This window comes from Dasypus novemcinctus, chromosome 5, assembly GCF_030445035.2.
Source record: "Dasypus novemcinctus isolate mDasNov1 chromosome 5, mDasNov1.1.hap2, whole genome shotgun sequence".
NCBI classification, from domain to species: domain Eukaryota; kingdom Metazoa; phylum Chordata; class Mammalia; order Cingulata; family Dasypodidae; genus Dasypus; species Dasypus novemcinctus.
Genome location: NC_080677.1, coordinates 109,623,852 through 109,645,700, shown reverse-complemented (window position 1 = coordinate 109,645,700; position 21,849 = coordinate 109,623,852). Strand labels below are relative to the sequence as shown.

General features: G+C 40.6%; 1 long non-coding RNA gene across 2 annotated transcripts in view; it reads left to right on the top strand.

Annotated features, from left to right (window-relative positions):
- Positions 1-21,849, top strand: part of LOC139439038 (uncharacterized) — a 148,444-nt gene that overhangs the window by 121,317 nt on the left and 5,278 nt on the right. For both annotated transcript variants that reach the window (XR_011648862.1, XR_011648863.1), the window contains one exon: positions 21,752-21,844. This is a non-coding gene — a long non-coding RNA (uncharacterized lncRNA). The remainder of the gene's footprint in view (positions 1-21,751; positions 21,845-21,849) is intronic.

Below are 21,849 nucleotides of genomic sequence, written 5' to 3'. Positions count from 1 at the left end.
ATAAGTACAAAGGTATTGACTTTATTTGCGAGGAGGGTAGTTACAGAACACCTACTCTAACCTGTTATTTTTTCCTAACTGTTAAAATGCAAAGAAGACTGATGTGAAAGAAAACCATTTCCTTCCACTAGTCATCATCATTACATAGGGTTTATGATTCATCTTCTGAACACACAGCTAGCTTTACAGTTTAGCTTCTAGGCTGCATCTGAAGGAAGTTAGATTATGTGTGATCCTAAATTCTATGGAGTAAAGATGAAGTTATTTACCAGGTCCCATAGTGTTGGCATGAAAAATTCTAAGGAAGGTGTCTTTAGGAAAGTTGAAGTGCAGTTTTATAAGCTGAGTCGTGTGTATATGGGTGCACTCATGGATAGTAGGATTTTATAACAGCTTGGTAAGGAAAATAAGAGAGATCTGAGGTACATCCTTAACTTTTAAGGTAGATACCTTTGTTGAAGAGAAAGTGTAATGAAATATACTGTGCTGTTACTCTCAGGAAATTTTTAAAAATATAATAGAGGATTCTGAAACAGTATTTTAGGTAGGTCAGGGATGTTTCCCAGAGTGGCATTTTTAATATACATATTTAATTGGATGCTTCTCATATGAAACTGAAAGATCACCAGTGTCATGATAAAGTATCAGTTAGCTGGAACCTAATATGTACCAACCATTAATAACCAGAACTCCAGATCACTGTGAATGCATTTTCTGTGCCCATGGTGTTCTGGGGTGGGGGTTAAGAGAGAGATATTTCATTTGTGTTCAGTTTTTAATTTTTCATACATATACATGTGTGAGAGTAGACCTACCCAACATAGGTACAAGAGATTAATAATAATTACAGCAGCTAACACTGCCAGGTACTGCACCAAGTCCTTTACATTGATTCTCTCTTTTAATAAACAATTCTGTGTGGCTGGTACTATTATATATATACCCATTTTACAGATGAGAAAACTGAGGCTTGGGGAAGTTAATTCATTTCCTCCAAGATTATGTAGCTACTAAGTGGAGGAACCAGAATTCTAATCCTATCAGTCTGGCTCTTAAGCCCAAGCTTTTATTTCATATCCTATTCAGTTTTCATAAATGACTCATATTTTGGAGGGATTTTTATTCCTTTAGGTCACTCAGTTTCACTTAATTAATTTTCTTTTGTAGTGGTTTTATTGTATTAGGGATAGATGAACGCATCCCCCGGAGCTGTGCATTTTTGTGCCAAACCTCATTCTTCATCATCTCATTACAGTTTGTTACTTATGATACATATTACCACAACCCACCCCTATGACTCCAGCCACTGTAATGTTTATTATAAAGTTGGTTCAAGGAAAATAATTAACAAAGCAACTGTTGCAACACCAAGGAAAAATTCACATTCCATGATGGAATTCCCTTTCTTTTCTTATTGGAAATGAATAAGAGTTCACTGTTGTATCTTCCCATAGCTTCCAGCCACATAATTTAAGTGCCCTCTCACCAGAAATCTGTTGTCTTATGATATTATTGCTGCTTGGTTGACTCCACAATGCCTCTGTAAGGGGAAGCTGATTTCACCCTGACACAGCACAAGACAAGAGGCCATTCCTGGTCTGGCCCTCTTCTCAGCAGTAGCCCCATCCATCCCTATTCCTATTTGATGGTCTCTCGTCTAGCCGAATGGAACTGGTCATGCTTTTCCTCTGCCTGGGAACTCCTCCCTCCCCTCTTTTCCTGGGCAACCACTGTGTTCCCATGTTCCCTTCAGAACATAGATGAAGCCTCCTCTAGGCAGCCTTCCCTGACCACTCAGGAGAGGTAGGTGGCCCTGCTGCTTTTACAGCAGCCTCTACTTAACCCCTTTGTGCATTTTTCACTCTGTGTCGTAACTTCTATTTTCTTGTCTATCTTCCTTGACCTCTGTTGGCCCCTTGAAAGCCAGGACAGGCTATTGTTTACTTTTGGATATATACCCAGACAGAGGAAATGCCATACTTGGCAATAATAGAAGTGAATGAATACATTGTCTGGGACTGTGCAGTTTATAGAGTGCTTTCATATACGTTACTTCATTTAGTCCTCATAGCAACTCCGGGAAATAGATTTCTTTATCCCCATTTTGCTGATCTGGAAACATCAACTTGCCCCAGTATATACATGATTTTGAATAGTTGGTAAATTATGACTTGAAGCCAGGCCTTTTGTCTCCAGATCTTGTGCTCTAATATACTATGTGGATATTCCAAGGCAAAGCCTATCAGACAGTTATTAGAATTTTTAACAAAAACACCGTGTCACCCTTGTCCTAATCAATTAGATTCAAAGGGAGAATTCATAGATTTTAATTTCTCCTTTTCTCATTTCCTTCTCCTTCTTTAGCATCCTCCTACCATCCCACAAATTTCCAATGATAGCCTTAAACCAAAATGGTGGCTACTGTCCAAATTCAAGGTGTTGACAGTAAGTCCTTTGTATCCAGACCCAGTTGACTGCTTCCCTTTTATTCTTGTGGGTAGGACCTCTGGAAAAGTGGAAAAATATGGTTCAGGTGAAGTACTTGAGCAAATTGAATAGATAAGATCATAGTTGTGTTAGTGAGAACTGAACAGAATGGAAGATGTGTGTGCCTGGGCAATGAGAAAATGATCAGGAGAATGTGAGTAGGCAGCTGGTTTGGTTGGCGAGTAAGAGGTTGCAGAGAGGTTGACTGGCTGGGATGGGCTGTGTAATTAAATAGTTGAATAGATCTTAATAGCAGGCTGGGGTGGTGTTTTCCACAGGCCTACAGGGATGTGCAGTGAAAGCAAGTGAGTAGGCTCACAGTGCTAGATGTGGATGATTTGCCTGGAATGTAGGGGCTACAGCATATTCACAAGCAGGTAACCCAGGGAATACAGCATATTCAGAGGAGAGGAAGTAGATATTCGGGGCAGCATTCCTGCCAAAACCTTAAAAATTCAGAATTTAATACTCAGTCTTGGTATCCTAGGTAGCCCAGGCAATGTTATCAAAGGGAGGGTTTTTAAATTTCATAAAGAAGTGAATTTTGCCACCACAGTAGAACATTAGACCAACTTTATAGTTCTCTTCTGTGACAATTATGAACTTCTTTTATATCTGGTTATTTGCAGTAAAAGGATACATCAGCATTTAGTATGGTTCAGTTGGGAGGGGGGGCTGTCAGGAAGTAATGCAGATATGGTTGGAGATATAATCTATGGAGATAAGGTTGGAGATACCTTCTACAGGACAATCAGAGATGAGAGCAACTCAGGAAGGCCAAGGCAAGCTAACAACTTGCTCATTGACACATTCAAAGAAGATTTATTGAGCTCTTACTGTGTATTAGGCACAGAGTATGATGAAAAAAACAGGCATGCTCTCTGTCATCATGGAACTTATAGTCTTAAGGCTGAGACAGCGTGAAACATGTAAACATAAACACACACACAGCAAAGCTGTGAAATACAAACCAGAACATGTATCATGAGGGAAAAGGTCTATGAGACTAAAAAGGGGGGCTTCTTTAAGAACTTCTCTCAGGAGGTGATTTCTAAGGTGAGAACTAAAGGATGAAAAGGAATGTGTTGGTGAAAGAGTTGGGGATGGAGGCTCCAAGTATGGAGAACAACACATTTGAAAGACTCTGGAGTGGGGAATGAGTTTGACCTTCAGGGATGGAGAGAAAACAGGTGTGACCTGGGATGAGGGTGAGAGGACAAGTAGGTGCCGCCACTTGGAGGCCGACGCTTGTCTGTTCCTGCTCTGGAAGGAGTGGGTGATGAAGGCTTTCCCACTTCAGGAGTCTCTTGGCACCTCTCGATACGCCCTCTGAAATTGCCCCACTTTGGGGCATCCACCAGACTGTTAGGAGAACCTTCCTCCTCCACATCCTCCTTCAATTACTGTTCCTTGTTGAGGGGAAATAAACAAGAATATTACAATGAGAGCAAATTACAGGGAATTTGAAACCAGGAGTTACATTAGGTGCTAAAAAGCACGAAAATCTTCCCAAATGACTATAAAATGACTTTAAATGGAACTGGTTTTAAAAGAGATTATCTGACTTTCCCTCCTGGTAAGTTTTATGAGGCTAAAGAACTGGTGGTGACTGTAACAAGGTAGTAGGATTAAAAACAAAAACGTTGATTAGTTCTGAACTTTGAAAACTATTTTCGGATGCCTGAGATGTCCTGGGGAAGATTATCCACCGCATTAAGTAGAACCGTCTCCTGAGGACTGTCATCCAGATCCCGTTTCTAGTTTTAAGCCTTCTCAAGATTGGGAATCACAAGAGAGCAGCCGGGCGGCCTCATGCGTGTGGAGCTGCCTTCGAGCGCCCCTCTTGCTGCCGGTTCACCCTGTCCTCTGTGCCCCCAGCAGCACCTCCGCAGCAGCATTGGGAAAGCACCCTGTGAGCCTGGCTCATTCACTCCTGGAGGATCTTCCTTTCTGTGTGCTCTTTTAACTACCGTCTCTCCCTCTGTTTAGAAGAAATGAACTTCGAACTTGGGTGGGTGTTATGGGTAGGGCTAGGAGGAAAGAGCGTTAAAAGGTGTTAGTAAACGGCGTGTTCCAGATCCTTCTAATCTTTTATGACCTGTATGGACAGGTGAATGCAGAGACACTTCTGGCAGGAAAGGCTGATTTTTCTCAAGGTTATAGGTTATGAAATTGAGCAGAACATCTTTGAACCTGCAGAAACCACTCAGAGCAGCTTGTTCACAAAATATAGCAGGCAGAACTTTCCCTTTACAAGATGTTATATGCTAGAGTATCATCAGGAATTTCCATGCCAACATTTAGCTGTATAGCGGGAGTGAGCTATTAGCTCTCATCTGTAGTTGAAGTAAACAGTGGTTTCTTTAATTTTCTTTATTTTTATTTTTTAAGGACTCTACTTTCAAAGTTTTCCTGAGGTGCCAGTCTGAAGCAGTTATCATTTGTTGCAGCTGATTTTGAATAGTATATTGTTATATCCTAATCTGTAATTATGTACTAATGTCAGAGAGGGAGATAAACAATGAAAGCATTCTCTCTTTATCCAATAAGAAAGTTGAGATAAACAGCAATTTAACAGGTTATATCAACCAGGCTGTGCTGAGTTTGCGTCTGGGTTAGTGACCAGACAGATGAAAGAAGAAGTAAAGATATTTTTAGCACATCAAGTCTGCTTTGACACACATTCATCTCTCCCTTTCCCCCCATAATTCCAGCGAGGATTCAGTGGCAAGTGCATTTGCTCTAATTCAATGTGGAAAATAATTTACATCTTTATTGTACTTTAAAATATTCATCAGGAATGGTGAGTTGATGATTTGTCAAAGGAGTAGCTTTGAAATCCACATCTGTGGACTTGTTTTTTAGCATCCCTTAATTCTCCCTAAATGCAGCTGAAGGCCACTCCACCTGCTATTTACTGTGGCCCAGGAACCACTCTTTCCCCTCAGAGGTGTGGTTTGCTCTGGAAATGGGGGTTTGAAGACTTAGTTGGCTTTGTGTCAGGTGACACCCAGTCCTTTTCCTTTGTTGAGGTGATTTAACCATGTGTGGGGATTCTGATGTCAAGAAAAACTCAACCCGAACATTTAGGTGATCATTTTTGATGCACCAATTTAAAGCACTAATAGCGTTAAATCACTTAAAAACTTCACTGACCTTATAAAGCAAGTACACTTTATGTGAAGTAATGAAAGAAAGAAATCCCTCCTGGGATATGTAGACAGTCTCTAGATAATCACTTTTGAAAACTGAAGGGCTTTTGCATGATCTGTCTTCAATTTGATTGTGGGCCAAGCTATCTCTCCTGGTCATCGAACCAGGGGAACTGCTAAATAGGAGACACCACATGGTGTTGTGGAGTCAGCACTGGTGTGGAGCGAGCAGGTGGGTTCTCATCTCTTCCCATCAGCTCCTTTCCATCCTCCCCAGTAAGGGCTGTATGATTTCACATAGGTAACTGGCTTGTCTTTCCTCATAGATAAGGTAATAGCTCTGAAATCAGGCTGCCTGGGTCTGAACGGCAGTCTGTCACTTACTAGTTAGGTAACTTTGGGCACGTTAGAGTTACTTACTGTTTTTATACCTCTGTTTGCTCATCTGTAAAATAGGGATAATAGTGCCCACCTCATAGGGCTCTTGTGAGAATTAAATGGTGGGGTAATAATGTGTGAAGTTCTTAGAAAAACAGTACCTGCAAGGTGATTTTGTCATTCCTGTGACCCTCCGTTCCAGGTGATAGAGTCTTACTCTTTCTTCTGCCTGTTAACCTAGCTTTTCCACTGAGTGACAGATGCCTGATGTCCACTCTGTTTACAAGAGAGCCAATCAGAGCACGTGGAGGGACCAGCGAGCCGAAGGAGGAGCCCTTCGGGCTGTGGAGGGTGTCGGGTCGGCATCTCCTCCGTGTGCCCACCTGTATCCTTCCCTTGATGTTTAGACGGCGGCCCTGCCTCATCTCAGCCACGTGTAGAACACAAGCTCCGCCATCTCCCTCAGATAACATGCGTCAGGGTGGGTGGTTATCACTAACCTGGGGTGAGGGTCCTATCAGGTTCACCAAGGTCTCCAGGCAGAATTCGTCAGTTTTCCAGCACTTTCCAGGGTCAGAACCAGACTGAGTCATGGTGGCCAGGCCCCTCACTAGCTTGGTCTCTTGGCGGTAACTCATTGAAGCTTTTCAGTCTATGAAAAGTTGAAACCTATGTTGTTTCTAATTCTCCACATTTTTCCAAGGGCTCAGCTGGTTACCCTTAAAACAGCCCAGTGAGGAATAAGAAAATCACTAGTTTTCATGCTGCTCACCCCAGGTCAGCAGACATTTCATTGCTTGTAAAGGCTTCTGCAGAGGTTTTCAGTGGAAAGAAAATGTGTTTATGGGGCAAGCTTAGAGAGCTTGTCTCTCCTTTTCAGAATTTATTTAGTGGTTCTGCCCTATGTGGTGGTGAACCTCATTCTCTTAAGTTTGGGTGGTTCTAACCAATTTTCCACTAAGAATTACACACTGAAAGCTAGAAGGCCTTCCGGGCCATCTCTGGGCAGAAGAAGGCCGTTCTGCTACCCTGATGCAGGCTTGTAAACTGGCAAGGGGAATTTCTGAACCTGAGGGGTTTTAGAAGGTGGGAAACCTGGGAATAAAAAACTAAGGTGTGAGGGCAAGTAAAGTTGTGCTAATTGTCTGGCAAGTATCACACATGAAATTTTGTCAGATCCCATGAGGGTACGGGGAGAACTATCCTGAAAAGGTAGTGTATTAAATAGACTTCACAGTGAACTAAGCTGTGAAAATTATATTCGTTATCACTGAAAATTATTAACCCAAGGAGCCTAGAAAAGGTCTGCCTCTGCTGGCAGTCAAACCAAGTGCCCCAGTTTTTGCAAAAGCCTGGAAATTCCTTTCACCTGGCTGCGAGAAAGGCTGTGTGCGCCTGCCACCTTGTGGTCAGCACCAGGTAGTGTATGTGTAACTTCTTGCTGGGTTCTCTCTGGAAATATATTCATTTTTAAAGGTGTTTTAATGAAGACCATGGTCAGTCACTCACTTAACATCCCTTTCCATCTCCAGGACCCCAAAATTCTGCCTTGGCATCTTTCTAACCTGAGCTTTTCCCTCTCTTTGACTCGAGAGTCACTACTTACAATCATTTCTTCCACTTTGCCACCAGACTGATCTTCCTAAAATGTAAATCTGATTGTCTCTCCCTGACTTAAAGCCCTTTGATGGCTCTGCATTTTCTAGGTCCAAAGTCATCTCTCAGCAGATTCCTGAATAAAGGTCCTCCTCCCCAGACTGCATCTTTTTAAAAAATAAATTAATTTTATTGCTACATATTAATAAAGCATAAATCCAGCCAAAGTGTAAAATCAATGGTATTCGTTGTAATCACATATCTGTGCATTAATCACTTCAGTCATTCTTAGAGCACTTTCATTATTCCAGTAATAATAATAAACAAAATATAAAACTCATCATCTCTCAGTCAGTCTAGCTGCTTTTCTTCTTCCCTCTCTCTAGTATGTTTGTATTTATATTTTGTAAAAACATCCAGACTGCATCTTTGTATGTGATTTTTCTCTCTTCCTCATATGCTCTACCTGGCTAACACCTGGTCATCATCCTTAAGATTGAACTCAGTTATCACCTCCTCCAGGAAACCCTCCGAATTAAAATAGGTTCTCTCGTATACATCCCTACCTTGCTTTCTTCATCTCAAATCCTCTTTTGGAAAAACCTAGAGAAAGAAGAGGATGACCAGAAGGCTAGAAAGTAGGGAGGGCAGGAGGGAGGGTGGGAGGAAAGAAATACTAGGAAATTTATCACACTGTGTATTATAACCAGATGCATTTCCTTCTTTCTTGAGAAAGCTTCTTGAGGGTAGAGACTGTCTTTCATCTCTGTATTCCATCTGGAATAGCACACTGTCCGACATGTAACTTATTCATCAATTATTAGAAGGAAGAAAGGGAGGAAAAATAAAAGCAAGACCTCAGTCACCAAGCATTCTCCTTAAGTATGACAAAGCTCAGAACGAACGGAGTTAAGTTCAGGGAGCCATGGAGTAAAGGCTCTGCATATCAGTACTGACGGCATCCAGGCACCCTCTCCTCTATCAGCAGTGCTTATTAACCTTTCCTTGGTACTAATAATGGCTTAGGGGTTTCCCTTTTCCATCCAGCCCACCCTAGCTGCCAAACTGGTCTTTTAAAACATGGCTTCACTCATAGCATTTCTTTACTCAAACTCTTCTATAGAACAAATCCATATTCATTAGTCTGGCAGTTCAGGACCTCCAGAGCATAACCCCAACCCACCTGTATTTCCCACCATTTTTTTCTCATGTAGCTTAAGTACCATCTGTATTCTACATCCCTGTGAGTATTTTCTGATGAATTTAATTACTTACTTTGGAGAGGCAATGTGACAAAAGCGCATCCTACAATTTTCAATTAAAAGTGTTTTGTTAAACTTTCCTGGATACGGGGCACTGTGCAGGTCAGTGTGGAGCCATCGAAGCAGGGATGTGTTGTTCTGTGCCTGCAAGGAACTGATAGTTCAGCTGGGTGAAAGACAAAAATGCCAGAGACATTAAGGAACGGGACAGCAGAAATGAACATGCCACACGGCAGTGTGCGATTAATTGTCCAATAAATGGCTCAAGAATTTGGTGGTGGTTAAGTAATTGATTAGTAATGGAAGAAATTATAGCACTGATGTGGAGAAAGAAGCCACGGTAGTTGCTGAGGGTGGGGAGAGGGAAGAAGATATATGTGGGGGCATTTTTCAGGACTTGGAGTTGTCCTGGGTGGTACTGCAGGGACAGATGCTGGATGTTGTATGTCCTGCCATGGCCACTAGGTAGACTGGGGCAGTGTGAACTACAATGTAACCACTATCCATGTGGTGCAGCAGCGCTCCAAAATGTATTCACCAAATGCAATGAATATCCCATGATGATGAAAGAGGTAGTTGATGTGAGAGGAGTGGGGTGAGGGGGGTGGAGGGTATATGGGGACCTTTTATATTTTTTGAATGTAACAATTTAAAAAAATAGAGAAAAGATAATGTATAATAAAAGTGCCTCTACTTTATAAAACTCCCAAGTTCAGATCAATCGCACAATCTACCCCTCTTTCCTACATAGGAAATAGCTCTGCTGTTTATACTTTGTACATTATAAGTACCGTACATGTGTAAATCAGCTTGTCATCGTCCCCTCTTCAACCTCCTGTGCCCCCCACCCCTGCACCCCAAGCTGCAGATACTGAGGCAAATATATCATGGTGTTCAGCACACATGTTCTCTCCAACATTCTTCCCCATCTCCCTTCCTTGTCCATCTGAAAAACTCTACCCTTCCTTTAAAATTCAACCTAGAGTTCCTCAGGAAAGCCTTCTCTGACACCCCAGGCAGAACTTGCCACTCCTTTGGCTGAGACTCCACTTTCAAACAGATGCTCATTACCTGTACTGAAAGGCATTGCACACGTTTCTCTTTTCTGTGGGACCTCCACCCCATGGCAGCGACCATATCAACTTCATTTTTATATTTCTAGCATCTAACACAATATCTGACATAGAGTGTATGTCTCATAAATGTCTGTTGTTGATTGCAAGTACTTAACACATTGTAGGCACTTTGTAAATACCATTGGCTTTAAATTGCAAAGACATAAACGCTGTGAGCTCTGAAGAAGGTGATATACCAGAATGGGTCCAAGGAAGCAACATAGAGCAAGTAGGAATTATTGAACTGGAACTTACATGTTTCGTACATTTAAAATGGGTACTGCAGTAAAAAGAATTTTAGGTAGATAGTTCTGTGTCTTTGACTGCTAGCAGCTCAACTCTTCTCTCAGAACACACCAGGGGGGAGAAAACTTGCCTCTCAGAGGCAGATCCTTGTAGTTGGAGCAGAGGGTTCATCTAAAGGAAGTAGAGAGAATGCGTGGAGGTGGATGGACCAAGATGGTTGAAAAGCCTCAGATGCACTCACTTATATAGATTGTGGATGTCGTTACTACTTTTGAAAATCACGATGACTTGATCACAGTGGTGTTTTAGAAAGATTATTCAGGGTAACACTTTCCTTGAAATGAGGAGGCATCCTGTCTGACATGTATTGTGTGTCTCATAAATGTTTGTTGTTAATTGCAAGTACTTAACACGTTTTAGGCACTTCGTAAATCATTGGCTTTAAAGTGCTAAGACATAATAAGCCCTGCCTTCATTTATTATCTTGGTGTTTCCTTGATTTCCTTTGCAAGGCTCATGTGTTCAACCAAGGTGCTTAGGACCCAGGTGCAGAGATCTTCCTTCTCCTGTGGAAGGCTTCTCCTTTAAGGGCTGGATCTTTCTTTGGGGAACAAAGGCTTTTCCTTCTGGCCCAGCTCTTGACCTGCCTCTGAGCTATTCTGTGGTCTTTGAGTCCTTTCAGCTCTGTCCTGTCCCTCTGCCCTCTTGACTGGTAATGATCGGGAAGGCAGCCACGCCCAGCAGCAGGTGGCCCCCCAGAGCTGAGTCACCACCCTGGGAACCGTGCCTGAGGGGCCGCCTGGGTGAACTGGGTCTGGGCAGGGGCAGGGGCCTTTCCACCTGGCCTCGCGTCAGCATGAGGCTCTTGCTCTATCACATAGAGAGCAGAGGGAAAAACATCCTTGTTTTGTTTTTTTATCATTTAGAGTCTCATTGAGCTGATAAGAAATTGATATAAAGCCAATTGAAAAACTAAAAAGGAAATTTATCCTAATGATAGTTTCTAGCTGGTGTCTTGAGCAAAGCACAATGTTTTTCCCACAACTATAGTTGTGGTCCATGGGTGTTTTATTTAAACACACCAAAATTACCCATTTACAGATAGCGTTAAAAATGGAAATGAGGGGGATTTTAAGGTGATGTTTTAAGATTCTGTTTGACCTTACGAATTAAGGGAGCTCCTTTAAGGAGAAACCTGACATTGATGATATTCTAGAAAATGAGCAAAGTGAGGTTTTGGGTGTGTGTTTTTTTAGTTGTTTTTATTATTCCATTAGTATTCTGATATATGTTTAAAAAATTACAATGCTTTTTGTTCATTCCCAGAGAAGAGTTGCTTTTGAAAGGAGTGTGTGTGTATGTGTGTGCATGTGTGTGTGTGTTTAAAAAAAAAATTCTGGCTTGTTTACTACATCAATGAATAGAATGACCTCAGTCTAAAAAAAAAAAACAAGTTAGCCATAGTATCTCTTCTTGACTGGGAAAATAAGCCTTTATCAAGTAGCAAAAGAAGAAATGCTCGTCTCACCACCCAGTCATCATTTCAGCTGGTTAGAAATATCCAAAAAACAAAACAAAAAGCCCTCTACATTTTAACAACTGGATAATAACTCTTAGGAAATACTACTAGCTTACTCAGTTTTTAGAAGGCCACAAGAAAGTCTGGTGACAGTCAGTTGCTTAAATGCAATTATTATATGTGGTTAATATGCTTTCACCACTATGAGCTCTTGAGATTGGAAAAAAATAACATCATGTCTCTTGCTTTTCGTGTATGGAATTTTTAACTTTAAAGAAATATTTAACTTTTTTACTTTATATATCACATGCCCAGTTAATGCTGTACAGCTGAAGTGTCCCTGTAGGCAAAAATCCAATCATTTTCTTGAGCAAATAAAAATTCTCAAGTGTATGTGCATTCTCTCTAGCCAACCTCTAGAGCATAGAGGAGATTTCAGCAAGTCCTTTGAACTCGACTACTTAGTTGCCACATGCACTGTGGATGCTGACCTAAAACCTGGAGTTTATGCCTTTATTTTTGTTTACTTTATGAGTACTATTTTTATTTAAAAATTTCTTACACAAGAATATGAGTGGTCTAAAAGGTTTCTTAGTTTTGCTAAAGCAGAAAACTTCAGGCAAATGCTGCTAGAAACCAGAACCATCTGATTCCTAGAACTTTTGTGATATCAGATCAATATAGTGAAATCAAATCCTGTAGGAAGTTAGAGGTCAATTTATTCTAGAATTTATTCCAGTTGAAAGAATCTCTAGGCTCACTGCGTTTGCGAGTCTGGTTAGCAGGGAGAAGATTTCAAAAGGGAGAAAAGCTTTATTCTTTTATACTGGGTGGAGTAGGAAGACTAACCTACTTTTGGATAGAGGCTATGAAAAAGTCTATCTGAATTAACAGCACTGAGATATATGTATCTGAATGTGATTAAAATGGGAAATATTAGATTATATATGTGGTAATAGAATAAAAAAATTTTTTAAATCATTGGAACTATATACTACACAACAGTAATCTTTAAGTTAAACCTTGAATTATAGTTAGTACAATATAGTGCTTTCATCTGTTTAACAAATATCCCACACCAAAGCAAGGTGTTGGTAGTGGGGTGGTATATGGGAATATATATGCATATATATATTTTTTATTCATGATTGTTCTGTAAACCCACAACTTCTCTAATAAAGAAAAAAAAATTTTTTTTTTTAATTTTAAATTTTTACAGCCTATCTGGTTACCATACAAAAAGATTAGTGGTCATTCAAAACTGAATTAGGGGATGCTGCAGAGCTGGGACCCAGAGCAGCTCAGAGGTGGTGAATAATAGTTCAAGTCTGGGAAAAAAAAAAAAACCTCCAGTAAAACTGCATTGCAAAAAATGGGAAAGAAGCAGAATGAAAGAGTAAAAAAATTGAAGGGGCAGAGTCTGAAGAATTTGTGGTGGAAAAAGTACTGGATGTTATGAAGGAATTTACAGATGCTGACAATGCTTGGGAGCCTAAGGAAATTTAAATTGCTGTGAGTTCATTGAAGCATTTCTTCTCAAAAAGTTGGTGAAGAAAAAGATGGTACACACAAAAAAATCTTTATCTGACAGAGAATCCTGATGATGGCAAATCATAGAAGGAAAGAGATGTTGCTGATAAACCAAGAGACTTTGCTAGTGGTCTTGATCATGAATGCATGATTGGTGCCGAAGACAGCAGTAGAGAATTAAAGTTTCTTATGAAGTGGAAAGATTCAGATGAGACAGACTTGTTGCTGACAAGACAGGCACACATGAAGTGTCCTCAAATTGCAGTTGCTTAGACTAACTTGGCATGGCATTTCTTGTCCAGAAGATGAAGATCAATAATTGTTTGCATTGCATTTATATATATAATCAAGGTCTTGGTTTTTTAATTTAGTAGTAGTAGACAAATAACTATTAATACATTTAATGGAAACCAAGTTTGATGTTTGTTGTGAAAGTAGTAGTATTGGAAGAGTTGTTAGGGTTTTTTTGGGGGGGAGGGTTTGGTTTGCGTTGTGATTTTTTTTCATTAATACCACTGGTTACTTTGAACAAAAGCTTTCTGAAGTTGCTTCATTTATCAGAAAAGAACATTTGCTACCATAGCATATTATTTCCTCTTGCATTAGAGAACAGCTTTTCTAAATGTGGGAAAAAATTTCCTTAGTCAATACTGAATCAAAACTTGTGTTTGACCCATATATGCCTACGGAACATTTTGACCATTTGGGGGATTTTTTTGTTTGTGTGTGTTTGTGTGTATATATAAATATATAAGTAATTTTTATTTTTTGGTTTTGTTTTTTTTTTTACATTCACCAAAAACAAAACCATTCAAAATAAACATGGCATTTCACAATCATGGATAAGTCCGTGGTGTTTCTGGGGTGCCATCATTCTGAGCTAACCCAGGAATCACTTCAGGTTAAACTGAAATTTTTCCTAAAGTCATAAGTTTTCAAATCAAATAGTTGATTCCGTGATTAACTGGACAATTGAAATATAAATCATTTAAATTACATAATTTAAAGCAGACAGATAAAAAATTATGTCTATGTCTATAATTGTATAAATGTAAGATATTTGCAACACTGAGACGAAAACCAACAATCTCCGAAGCGAGATAAAAAAACAGGGTTAATGCTTGTGTTTTCATAGCCAAGTAAGGCTTTGTTAAATGGTTCCTGCTAGAGGACCATTTCTTTGTTGGAAGTTGAAATCCTTGTGCTATATTAACTATAAAAAGGTCATAATTCATGGAAACTAGATCAGATGGCTAGAGATGTTGCAATTCAGGACCTGTTGGCAAAAATGGGGAAACAGACTTTTGTAATGTAAACTATTGACCTGCATGTTTTTTCTTTATCCCCAGTGCATTCCTTACATGTAGGCTCAGTCTTTTCATATTTTAGCTTACTTGTTCAGCAGAAACCAGGAAAAAACAGTAACTTCACAGTAATCATAATGTTATCCAACTGTATGTCATTTACTTATTGTAAACTCTGGTGAAGAGTGGTCAGTACAATACATATTGTTATATTCCTTTAAAAAAAAAAGACAAATATTACCAACTTTTTTTTTTTGAGAAGGTATTGGGGATTGAATGAACCCAGGACCTCACACATGGTGACAAGCAGGCACTCAGCCACCTGCTCCCTATCACCAACCTTTTTGAAAGCTGTGTTAATAGTACAGATATGACAGTATTAAATATAGATGCCGTTAAAAGGTACTTGGGAAGGATTTGGGTGCTGGGAGTTAAAAAAAAAAAAAAGTTGAGAAATCAAGCAAGTTTCCGCCTAGGCATGGGTTTTTGTTTATCTTGCTTCTGAAGTCAGAGCCAACATTCTTAATGGTTTTTCAGCGATTCAGAATGTTTCTTTTTCGGCTGGGCCACTTTCCACACATGAGCTATGTCTGAAACCCCGTAGAGGAGGCCAAGGCAGAAACCAGCCTTGTACTTAATGTCATATTTTAGAAGCATCTTATTTTAGAGCAGAAGGAAAACTGTCAAATACAACTTCCTTATTTCTGACACAGAGATCCTGAACCACAGAGGCTTCAGTCTGCCGGGTGGCAGGCTGGATGGGGAGGCCAGCCTGAAGCCAGCCTCTGCGTCCCACTCTGGCCTCCTTTCTCCGCACCGTCCTCTTCTTGGTCAGACCTCGGAAGGAGGGTCCAGCGTGTGTCTCTGACCTCCCAGCTGGCATAGATAGCGTTTCCTTTGAGGGACGTTTGGAAAATTACTTAGGTCTGAAAGGAGAACCTCATTCTTCCAGGACGAAACAAATCAGTTGTTTATTTGCCAGAGGCAGTTTTTTCAAAACCACCTTTTTCAGTGATGGGAATTTTATTAGTCCCTGGACAGAACCAAGAATAATAACATTCCTATCTATGTGCCAACACAAGAGACTTTATATACCGTGGTTTTTTTTGGGGGGGGGGGGGTTACTATGCTATGCTAGTTCTTAATAAAACAAACTTTCAATCCTTCCTACTGGAGAAAGAATTGAACAGTGTTCTAAGAATATGTACTTTTTTGGCACTGAGAAAATCTGGTATTTGTAACTCTAGAATAGGGGTTCGTAACCAGGGTCCATGGAAAGATGTCAGGAGGTCCTTGAGCATGAATTGAAAAAAAATCATTTATCTTTATTTTCTCTGACCTCCGATGTTGAGTGTCAAAACTATCTGTTGCTACATTCGGAGAAGAAGTCCGTGGTTTTTACCTGACTGGAGAAGGGATTCACGGAACAGAAAAGGTTAAGAATCCCTTCTCTGGAAGCTTTAAAGTGCCTTTTGGCAATAGAATAAAGGGGGGAAATGGGGAATGAGCCGAGAAAGAGAAACCAAACCAAATGAGGAGGGCCTGCGAAGAGCTGCTGACTCACCGTCCTCCTGCTCGTTGGAGGCCTTCCGGGAGTCAAAGGCCACAGAAAGAACTGATGTCCTCATAAGCCAGGGGTGAGCCAGCCTAACCCTGTTCTGCCTCCCAAGACATCGTCAGTCCTGAATGTCCCGTCTACGGTGGCTTGTGTGGCAAGACCTCACACCGTGTTGACCATCCCCATGAGCCAGTGATGGGCCATGCGGGCCCACCAGGAAAGGACAGGGGCGGGTATGTAGCACCCTCCCTGCAAGTGGGCACCCTGCCAGCCACTTCCATATGTCACCACTTTAAATCCCCAACCGCAAGCCCGTAGGAAGATGATGCCTTAGTTTGTGTAAGGACAGATACAGATAATTTGTATCCGAGCCAAGAGATTAAATAATTTGTCTAAAGAGGAAAAGTACGTCAAGGAAATAGGATCCCCTAGTGGAATAAATCCTGTACCTAGTCCTCCCAGTAGCATGTAAGCAAGTGTCGTTTATCACTTTGTTGTTTTAACAGCATGATTATTGCAAAGTAAGTTTTCTCCCAAAAATGTAAACCATGTTGTAAGAATCAAGAATAAGAGTCTCCGCCATGATATTTCAGGAGGAGGAGCTCTTCTTTAGTCCTGGTAACAGTAGGTTCCACCCCTGCCAACCAACCCGTATAACATGAGGAGGAAAACATACCTTGTTTTTAGCTTCTAACATGATTGTGGAGATAGATAGCAATTTCCCCCCATCACCTATATCACCTATATCTTCATTTTTAATGTCGATAATTTATTTCTATATTTTATAGATACTAAAACAACTAACATAAAATCAATAATAAAATAAGATCTGATCAAATATTATACCCATGATCAGTTAGTCTTGCTTTACAGCGTAGAGCCTGACAGACCCAAAGCCTGAGGTGAGGTAAGTTGACCTGTGTACTGGCTCTTCCCTTTCTCCAGCAGAGCATGAACCCCCATTCAACCATCAAAAGCCACCCTAAACTTGATGTCGCTATCCTACCTGGCTGTGCTGTAAAATGGCACAATTAAGATAATTTTTAAAAGAGCTACTATAGAGAAGAATTCCGTTGCAATAGGGCCACCATGTGTCCATAATGGCCTTTCTTCAGGGTCACTCTTTAAGGGAAGTAGGGCCATCTTTGGTTACTGCCTTTGTGAAATAGTGTGATGGTGATATTTTAACTTGAATCTACCTTGGGTGGTTCTTCTTTTTCTTTTTGCTCTATTTGTGGCTGCTTAGAAAATTATAAAACTAGCAAATGTTTTAAATTTAAGCCATGGGTAAACTTTTCCTAACAAAGTTAAACAACAAACCAGAAAATGGAATCACAAGCAGCGTGTGTTCTTTTCTTCTTAAGGCTTTATATCCTCATTAGTTTAGAACTTCCCCACCTCCCTTTGCTCCTGCTTTCTTGGAGCCACATGCCTCACTCATAGTCTTCTTATTTGAAATGGACAATTCAGGATGGCGACTTTGCATGCTCCTAAGTCCCTGCCTAAAATACGTCCCTCCTCTTCTGCTGTTCTCTTAGTCATGCTAATTTCCTTGCATTTGCAGTTATATGGAAAATGTCTTCTTGTTTTAGCTGTACATGTGAAAGTCATTCCTGTGTTTCACCTGCAGTGTGAGTGTAATTCAGAATCCCATGGTGCAATCATCCCTCTTTTGCCTTCTAAAGGAGTTGGGTTTGGGGAAGGGGACTCCGGTTGAGCTGAAGGGTATTTACAGAGTGTCATTTAATCGGTTCTCTTTGTCTTCAGCCAAAACTGCATTCCAGACGAATGGATAACTGTATGCCCTATTCATGAAGACATCCTGAGAAAGAAGCTCCCCAGCCTCTCTGGGAAACTCAGAAGGGACTGACCAGCCCCCATTTCTTTTGTGAAGATGGTGAATAGGAAGCCCCTTGGAAGGCTTGTCCTTACCCCAAAGTATGATGCCCTACCTGTGGGCCCCCACAGCCCCTAAAATTTCCCCATCCTAATATTTATTTCACTGCAGTAATTATCTGCTTACTTGTCTGTACTCCGATTCCCCACACACACTAGTTTGTAAACTCCAGGAAGACTGGCACCGTGTCCTGTTCCTTTTGTGTCTCCAGCACTACTTCCCACATATTAGTCTTAACAAACATCTCTTTCTTCTAACTCTTCATAAAACTCATGTTTCTTCTAATCTCCTGCCATCTCTGATCCCAATTAACTTTCACCCCGGGGGATATGGGATATGCATACATACATGCACTGCCACCACTTTCTGCATTCCTATCATTTCAAAACTCTTGCAGTCTTAAGTTCCCAAAGCTCCTGCTTGCCAAGTGCAGTAGATTTTCCCCCATTCTTGTTTATCTTTACCTCCTTATTACATTTAATGTGATTTTACTGTTCCCTCCTTGAAATTCACCCTTTCCTTCCACTTGCCCAAGCCACCAGCCCTGCAGAGCCCAACTCAGGCCCCTTTCCTCTGTGAAGCCTCACCTGACTACATCAGCCTGCTGCAAGTTCATGTAATCTCAATTCCATTTGTACTCCCTGTCAGTTTAACACACTTTAGCACTTTATATTTACACTTCCCTCCGCAATTAAATTATAAGGTCACATGCAAACCTGTCCACATCGTCGTCCACATCCATAGTTTTCTAGCAGTGTCTAACACAGTACTGGGCTTTCAGAGGGCAATCAGTAGATACTTAATGATTGATTTGAAGATGTCTGTCTTTATCACAAGTATTGAGAAGTGTTTTAGGGCTTTGTAGTACTGCTGTTGGTTAATTCCTCCATGAACGGTGTGACTGTCCCAAATTGAATGTGCAATCACTCCAGTGTCTGTGGCTCAGGGACCAACACTTTCTCTTTGCCCCTTTGTTTTCCTTTGCAACGCTTATTATGCTTCAGTCTGCTTATGTACTTATTTGTACTAGAACAGTCTGTCCTGTTTGCTTTCTTTTGGGGTCATCTGTAACAGACGGTTGTCATACTGGGAATATAAGTGTATCTTTGACTCCTTGCCTAGAAAGGAAGCAAGAATCCCATTAGCAAGACACGTTCATTGGCTGGGCTGCAATTCATTGCTCTCCTCTTTGGTAATAGGTTTTGGTGCAAGCTTCAGCATCAGTTCTAGACTTGGATTAGAATCCCCAGGAACTTTCTGGTGGCCTTAAAAGGAAGGCAGGGATGGTTGTGGGAAGCTGAAAATGCATTTGCCAAATCCATATCCTGAGAGTTGAAAAACCTTATCACGAATTCATTCAGTTTTCCCAACCAAACCTTTCTGTACTCTAGTTTTCCCATCTATAAATAATGCCTGTACATGTAAATACTAGGAGACTGCATGTACAATGGTTATAAAACACTCCGAAGTTCAATGGATGGCCAACAGGTTAAAAGAAGCATTCTACATAATTAGGTGTTACTCTATGCTTTCTTATGGAACAAATTAATTGAAAGAGGACTTCTTGTTGCTTAAATGAACTGATTTAAGCAATTCAGACAATTTAAGAATCATGCCATTATTTTATAGTAGTATTTAAGTATTCTAGACTCCTATGTGATTAATGATTCCACATTGATATTTTTTGCAGGTTTTTTTTTACACTTTTAAAATGAAAGTTAATAGATCACAAAGAACATTACATTAAAAAACATAAAAAAGCATAAAAAACCTAAAAGGTTCCCATATACCCCAACCCCCCACCCCATCATTTTTGTAAATTGTATTTTTTTGAAGATATATACATCACACAAAAAAAGTTACATTAAAAAATATAAGAGGTTCCTGTATACCAACCCCTCTCTCACCCCACTCCTCCCACACCAACCACCTCCCCTATCATTGTGGCACACTCATCGCACTCAGTGTACATATTCTGGAGCACTGCTGCACTACATAGATACTAGTTTAACCTGTAGTTCACACTCTCCCCCAGTACATTCAGTAGGTTATGGCAAGATATATAAAATGCAGCATCTGACCCTGCAATATCATTTAGGACAATTCAAAGTCCCAAAAATGCCCCCACAGCACATCTCTTCTTCCCTCTCCCTGCCCTCAGCAACTACTGTGGTCACTTTCTCCACCTACTCTCTAGTTCATTGGACTTACCCAGGTCAGCTAACAGGGAGGTGAAGATGGTCAACCACCACACCAGGGAATCAAGAGTGCCAGCAACTGCTAGCAGAGGAATTGCATCCATCATCCATGTGGAATCTAAGCCCCCTCTTGATCTAGAGATGGAGTGGACATCACCATCCCAGGAAACAATAGAATGAAGGAATAAAAGATAGATTAGAGTGGACTTACTGATATTCTACTATAAAACTATTGTGACTAGTAATAGAAGAAATTGTAGCATTGAGGTGGAGAAAGTGACCACATTAATTTGAATTTTGTTTACTCTTAATTAAATATCTTCCTTCCCATCTGTACTTCCACCTTGACTATGCCAGATTTGTTTTTCTGCCCTAATTCAGTATTGACTATAACTATGGCTTTGTCTGGCCATTTCTTTTACTGGTCAAGATCCTCTCAAATTTTAATTCCATTTCTCAGGAATCTTCCCAACACATCATGTTTCTGTCTTGAAATGCATTAGCTTCCTTACTCACTAAAGGTGTGTTAAGTAGCACTTAGCTTAAAAATTACACCTGTGAACTGCGAATTGTTTTCTTCAGTAATCAGTTTTAGTGATTATCATCCTCTCCTGCTGATAAGCATGAAGTGCTCTGTGACCTCGGCCGTGTTTAAGTTCCTTTGTGGACTTGCCATTGTTAACTTTAGAAATGACAGCAGGTGGTAACTTGCCAGAGTGGACTTTTCTTCAGACTGCTGAGTCTCTCAGCTCTTGCCAGGAGAAATGCGAGTTTCTGAGATTTGAGCCTCTTATAAGAAACCCTCCTTGAAGCTGTTCTGTAGATGCTTCCAGTTGCTGTGGCAAGTGGCCTTGTGCGGGCTGAAGCGTGGTATCCTAAATAGTCAGTTTTCAGAAATGAGGACCTCTACATCAAGGTCCTCTGGTGATGTGATGAAAGATGCATTACAGCTGTAAAGGTAGACCATGCAGGCAATAGTGCATTGTGTCTTCAATTCTTTTAAGGGCCCCCTGCTTGGTTTTGAAGCAATAAAAGAAGACTGGACTTACAGGCTAGTGCTACCCTCTTCTGGCCTTCTGGGGTCTGTGCTGCTACATCATGACGTTACAAAATCAGTTTTGAAAATAGGAACCTCTTCATACCTTCCAAGCAGGCTGTTTTCCTGCCTCTTTTCTGTGATTGGCTCTATAGACTTGTATCTGTTTTCTTTTTCATAAGACATCTTGCTGAGCAAAACCTGATGATCCACAAAATGCTCAGCCTTGTGTCAGGGAACAGTTTCCTTAGCAACCACCACACCTCAGTACGGAAAGAATAAGCATGAGGAGGCATATGCTGCTCATTGCACAGGAACTTTCCCAGCCTCTGTGTCTCAAGAAAGAGAACATGTTTTTTTTTTATTTCTTGTGTTTCATAAATGCATCTGTTCATGATGTATTAATAGGTGGAGTAACTTGCTTAAGAGAAGATAACTGGCTTTCATGTCTGCTACTGTCATTTAAATTCCAGGTGCTGATCATCTGAACAAATGCCTCCTGAGGATTTCTGTGCCTGAAAAACACCTGTCAGCAGATTGCTTTATATACCTCTACGTCAGTCAAGGTTTG